Source organism: Palaemon carinicauda, chromosome 21 (assembly GCF_036898095.1).
Source record: "Palaemon carinicauda isolate YSFRI2023 chromosome 21, ASM3689809v2, whole genome shotgun sequence".
Classification (NCBI taxonomy): domain Eukaryota; kingdom Metazoa; phylum Arthropoda; class Malacostraca; order Decapoda; family Palaemonidae; genus Palaemon; species Palaemon carinicauda.
Genome location: NC_090745.1, coordinates 94,903,173 through 94,910,027, shown reverse-complemented (window position 1 = coordinate 94,910,027; position 6,855 = coordinate 94,903,173). Strand labels below are relative to the sequence as shown.

General features: G+C 34.2%; 1 long non-coding RNA gene across 1 annotated transcript in view; it reads left to right on the top strand.

Moving 5' to 3' along the window:
- The first annotated feature begins 1,210 nt into the window (after window positions 1-1,210).
- Window positions 1,211-6,855, top strand: part of LOC137614710 (uncharacterized) — a 631,198-nt gene continuing 625,553 nt past the window's right edge. The window contains exon 1 of the long non-coding RNA XR_011039131.1: window positions 1,211-1,340. This is a non-coding gene — a long non-coding RNA (uncharacterized lncRNA). The remainder of the gene's footprint in view (window positions 1,341-6,855) is intronic.

The window sequence follows — 6,855 nt, the reverse complement described above, 5'->3', positions numbered from 1 at the left end:
GTGTATACATAAGTAATTTATTAATTTCTGCATATATATTTTTAATTAATTTATATATATATGCATATATATATATATATATATATATGCATATATATATATATATATATATATATATATATATATATATATATGTATATATATATGAATATATGTGAATATATATATATATATATATATATATATATATATATATATTTATATATATATATATATATACACATATATACATATACATATATATATATACATTTATATATATAAATATATATATATATATATATATATATATATATATATATATATATATATATACACATATATACATATACATATATATATATACATTTATATATATATATATATATATATATATATATTTATATATATATATATATATATATATATATATATATATATATATATATATATATATATATATTTAAAATAAGGTACAGTTTTTTTTTTTTTGATTTTGTAACGGTAAGCCTGTTTCAAGTCGTTAGTTCTAGTTCCAGCTAAATATCTGGCACTCATCCAAGAGAAGTAGCAAACAGTTATGGTGAGTTTTATTCCTGTATTACTGTAGAAGAGTTAGATCGAGTATCATTACCAAAAATATAAGCTGAATGGAAGTTTGTAGTGAATTAGCTTACAAATAACTATAGCCTACACGTCACCGTTCAAGAAAGTAAAAAAATAATTGGTAAAATAGTTTATAATTATTTACATGCAGACTTAAATCTGCTCGTGGAATATCACAGACCTGTACCTTTATGTCTATGTAGAAGCTGAAGAAATTACTTTAACTAACATTTTACCTGAATATCTGGTGCAATATTTATCATTTTTTTTTTTTAAGTTAGTTTATTATCTTTTTAGCCGGAGGATAACTCTTAAAAATGCTGTCCATTCATATGATAATATTGATAAAAATTTACGCTGTTAATTAAATAAGGACTATGTTGATAATTATGTTACCTATAATGCATCAATGTGGCACTGCCAGTCTTTAATTTTGTTATATAAATACATTTAATAAAAAAAACCATTTGGGGTCTATCGTAACTCCATGCGTTCCCTTATTTACTGTGAATTGAAATTCACAAAATGAAAATATTTGAAGAACGTCAAAGAAAAGAAATGAAAAGACTACAAAATGCGCTGCTGACGACAAGTGACGGAGGAATGTTTGTAAGTGTGTGTCTCTCTCTGGCCGGGAGATGCGACTCTCATCCAGTGTCAGGGTGGGAAACGCGCTGCATCCCCCCCATGTGCTTCTGCACACGTTTATCTGGTGTCTTTTAGTGTCTCCTGGCACCTCCACTGACCTCCTTCAGGTATGTAAACTTGACCTTAAGGTCCCCTGGACACGTATGCATGTTGTCCGCATTGATGGAGTTACATGCATCTCGTACTGGCGTATTTCCGAATGTATCATGTTGTGAAGTTGTTACGGTGCCCTTCGCGCACAGAATATGGCGCCTTGCCAAGAAGGTCGCAGCTGGGAAGAACCTTCAAAAAAAGGGGGTGTATGTTTTGCACCTACAACTGTGTTTTTCTGGGCTTCTCATTTTTGGGGGGAGGAGGACAAGGTAAGGGAACAGGAGAGAGTTTGGTCATAAAAGGTTATCAGTTGTTTGTTTCGCACTACCGCACATCTTGAATGGGTCATGCGCGCTCATCGGAGGTCACTCATGTGATACATTGCAATCTTCGACTTTCAGTGTTGATAAACTTATAATCATTCCGTAACAATAGTAATGAATTAATGAATTATATCCGACTATTTCTGGGCCGTCCTCGGAGGCGAACATACGCGTGCGGCGTCACAAAGCAGAGATCGCCGCTCCTCATTTAAGCAAGGGGAAAGTCTCCGCCATCGCATTGATGTTATATACGCATTAAATTTTTAAAAAAAGAATCGCTCGTAAAATTTTCAGCAAAACAAACTTACACGTGGCAACAACTTAAACATATTAACCTGCGTTGCCGAAATAATTTTCGGCGGTGATATGTATTTACCTGTTCAGCAATAGGAGGTTTCACTTCGATGCCTTTTGTTCGTTATAGTGCAGAATGCATTTATTGTTTCCGCGTGTAGTATCGATATGCGATTGCCATGGAATATTTGATTACTAACAGAACACTTACCGTTTATTTTAGTCTTTTATTAATCGCTACCATAATGTTTTACGACGAGAGTGAACGGAGCAACAAACAGCTTTTGAAAACAGTAAATAAAAAGATGTATTGATTAAATACTTGGAAATCACAGGTATGCTGTTGTGTCGTCGTTTCGAAGCTTTGCCAGGAAAGAGACGTTAGCTCTAAAAGAAATGAAAAAAAGTAGCCCTATGATTTTTATATGGATTTCAATGGCCACTTTGATGCAATTGGAAAGTGCATTTACCGTCTCCCCCCCCACCACCCGATTGCCACTTGCACCACCACCAACAACAACACGAGACTCGGGGAGAAGAGGGCTTTGGAAGGCTTCATTCGGCAGCTGCTTGGGACCAAACCTCTCTCTCTCTCTCTCTCTTTCTATCTCCCTATACACCACTTCCTCCTCCTCCTCCTCCTCCTCCTCCACCTCCTCTTACCCCTTCTCCCTTCCTTAACCACTACCACTAACACATAACCTCTCCCTCCTCTGCCTCAGCTCACTGGGTGGCTCCTCACCCTCTCCTATGCCACCTCCACCACAATCACCAATTCCCTCCCTCCCTCCCTCCCTCTCCGCATTCCTCCCTCCCTTTTGCCCAGGCAAACACACACACATACACACACACCGGTCTTTGCCTTTTCTACTCCCTCTTCCCTTACCTCCTCACTAACCACACACCACCGTCCACGCCTCTCCAACACTTAGAGGCCTAAGCATCTTGGTCTCAGGGGCTAAGAAGGATAAAGGCTATTTTACCAGTTGAGGCCTTTTACCTCTACGATTGAAGACGAGTAGGTTGGATTTTTAGTCTTAGTGTACGCATGGGCTGAGGATGGTCAGTGGGGCCTCCCCCATCCCATATTGTTAATCGAGGGATGGGGGTAATGGGGAGGGGATTGATGCTTAGTCGCATGGGGGATAAGGTTGAATGGCACTTTGTTGGTGGTGGTGGGAAGGAGGGACTTGAGTAGATTGAGTGAATGGTTGGTGCGTGGTGGTTGTTTGTATGTAGCCATATGCCCTTGTATGCGTGCATTATTGAACATAAAAAAAAAAGAATCTTTAGTATGATTTATTTATATTTTCCTTTTATTGCATGTATTAGTTGGGATGGGTTCGTTAATAGCATGGAATTTGAATGTCTTGAGAAAGTCATTAAAAATATCTGGATGATTTTCCTTTCGGGAAATTCATGCGTTCCCTCTTTAAACAACTATTGGGAAAAAGTTTTACGGGCCGCTTAATTTTTTCCCGGACTTTGCTATCGACCGTGGATATTTTACCTATATGCACCTTTGAAACGTACGAGAAGGTTCCTCATTTACGCCCCTCCCTATCCCTTCCCCCCCATCCCAACCACCTCCTTCAAGCCCCCCACCCCCCACCCCTCTCTCTCTCTCTCCACCTCAGCGTTGCCCGTGTTTCCAAGGAATGCATTTTGGCCTTGAAAGAGACCAAGCATTGGGTCTGATTTCCGTTTTCCCTCTAGTAAGAGAAAAGGTGGTTTTCGTGATTGGATCGTCGACCTTATGTAAGAGAGGCATTTGGGGTGAATTTTCCACCTTTTTATGACTGTGGAACATTGTATTTATTATATTCGAGTTTTTTAACATTTGTTTTAGATTTTCCTTAGATCATTTCTATCTATTTCCTGTCAGTTTCGCGCCCAATCCATTTGTTTGATTCAGCCGCCATTGTCGTCACCTGGTAAACTCGGTGATGGCAGATTAAACAGCTTGCCAATATATTTAATCCATGGGAAAGAAATTCCTATATAAACCAAGGCTATAAAATAGATAAAAATGGACCAGGTTTTCCCATCGATTCTCGTGAATCAGAGCGTCGATTGCCTCAGTTTCTTTGACATGATTTGTACAGGTGTTAAATCTGGTGGAACTTCCCCTCAAACACCCCCCCCCCCCCAAGGAACTGATGTATAGGGATGAAATGATTATGAAAAAGACACGATATAATCTTTAGAAGGGCAGTTACAGAGGAATAAAGGAAATGTAACTGGCTTTGTATATATGAAATCTTTTTTTCTTCTAATTTTATACAGTAGCTAACTCGCCCTTTCCTCTGCACTGAAGAAGAGCTCATTCAGATCCCCTCTCTATATCATTTTTTTCCCATGTGTACACATCAGTAAATTGGCTGTGAAATGCTGTTGTTATGTCTCCAGTAAGATGGTTACTTACGATGTAAGGGAAGAAATTCTCTGATTCATTTTTTTTAAGGTGGCCGTTATGAAGATCATAATCAGTAGTAGAAATAGCATCAACATCAATTGTCAAGTTGTGATATATTATTATTATTATTATTATTATTATTATTATTAAGCAGTTTACCGTAAGAAGGGTGTCATGGGATACTTTCCAAACATGACAGCAGCCATTGCCACGTCCAATATTTAACAACGAAATTAATAATAATAATAATAATAATAATAATAATAATAATAATAATAATAATTTTTATTAAGATTTTTGTTCTGATGATGATGATGATGATGATGATGATGATTATTATTATTATTATTATTATTATTATTATTATTGTTATTATAATGATGATCCTTTAGAATTGAGCAACTTTAATTTTTTTCTTCCATTAGAAAAAACAAGTTTGACATATAGATAACTTAATAATTTGTTCAAAAGATTTATGTTTATTTAACATAGAATTGTTGCCTTTTTTGAACTCTGGTTGAGAATCAAACATTTTCTTGGTTTTGATACAGCAAGTTTGTAAAATGCCGTAAATGTTTCTTTTTTTTCTTTTTATAACAGATGATTATATATTTCTATTAATTTTAAACACTAATATTATGATTGCTCTCTTCTGTGTATCGTATATTTTTTATTTTTTTATTTCTTTTAGAATATCAGTAATAACTAGGGTTATATAAGTAAATTAGAAATGATAAACATTTTGTCATCTAGTGTTTGTTTCTGTTTGTCGTAAAGCTTGTTTATATGTTCAGCAATCACTTTCGTGTATTTTTAGAAAATAGTAATATCTGATGGTGTTCACATGTTCATTTTGTATTGCTTTGAATTTTAAAAACTATTAGGCAATTTTTTGTTTTAGAAATTGGATAGTTAAATAAGATTAAACAAGATTGAAATAAAATTTCTACCTTCTAAATACTCAATTTCTTTTTTAAGAAACTTGCCTTCCTACAGATTGTGTAGGTAATAAAACCTTTGTATTCAATAAATCTAATATTGTTTTTAAACAACTGTTAAGATTTTCCACAAAGCAAAAATTTTGTATTTTATACATGGCTATATCAGCACCGTCAGATAATTTAATAACATCCCCTTTTATTCTAATGATCTTTAAGGTGTGCATAAATAACACTCATTTCATAGTAAAGAGATAATTAATTAAAAATCCAACTATCTTCACAGCATGCATAATCGTTAGACTATTAATCTTAAATAATTGCAATGACAACTCGTCAATGATAATGGACTATGTACATGAGAAACTTTAAATTTTGATAACCTTTTCTTATAAGAAAAATATAATATATAAAGTGTACATAAATAAGATTAGTTTTCTTCTCTCATTATTTCTCCCTTCACCTTTAAAATTACTTTGATGAGAATCCATTCATGATAAAATCTTCTATCAGCTTGTTATATCCTGTGCCATATCAATTTCCATTTGGTGTACATAGCAAGGCTTTATTTCGCATGTGTAAATAGATGATAATGTATTTCGTTTTTTAATTTTTAATTTAATGAAATCTAAGCCATTTTCTGGATTGCGTGCACCTATTTTGCATTTACAGCCTCTATAAATGGTTTCCTTTTATTTATTTTCTAATAAACATAAGTGATATACATTTAATTCTGAATGCTTGAAATGAGACCCATTTCATCGTTAGAGTATGATTAATATGCAACTTTCAGTAGGACATGTTAAAAAACCCTGTTTATCTTAAAGCCACCTATAAATGACCCAGTTTGCGCTTTAGGTTATAATTGTGAGATCTTTTCAGCACGCTTATTCGTAGAGGCTGAAATAGCGTAATTGCACTCAATTATCTCACCCTATATTTCAATTGAACTTGACGACTATGTATTAGTAAATATCCTTAATCAGCTCGATACATTTTTTATTTCACTAAACAAAGAAAAATATGTAGTTTGTTAAAAAAATCACATTTTCTTTCTTTACTTTGGTGTTTTAAATGGAAGAGCCCAATGATTTCACAGTAACCTTATTTATTACCACATAGTGAATAGAGAAAAAGGCTTTACTACATCTTCCTGAATAACAAAACCACGATCGTTATTTTCAGTATTTCATCGTATCTTCTCAACTGTGACGTATTCTATTCTTTCATCGCATCTTTTTTTCATGCCCATGTCCTTAGTTCCGTTATGTTGTTTATTGTTATCTAGTCAACGGCTAATATTTTTTCTCTCATTACAGAAAGTCTTTAGACAATGGTCATTTGTTTTTTATGATTGTTTGCCATTTTGTTGACAAAGATAGATTACAACAGTGAACACGCTATGAATCTATAATTAGCCCTCTACTCCTCTCTCAGTCAGGCATGTAAATGAATCCCTGGGGCCTCTCTTAACTACTTTATAATCGTTCCACAGATCTTAAAGGCTATGATCTGACCCATCCCCTTCTTGTGGTTATCTATGCACACATTGAGATGA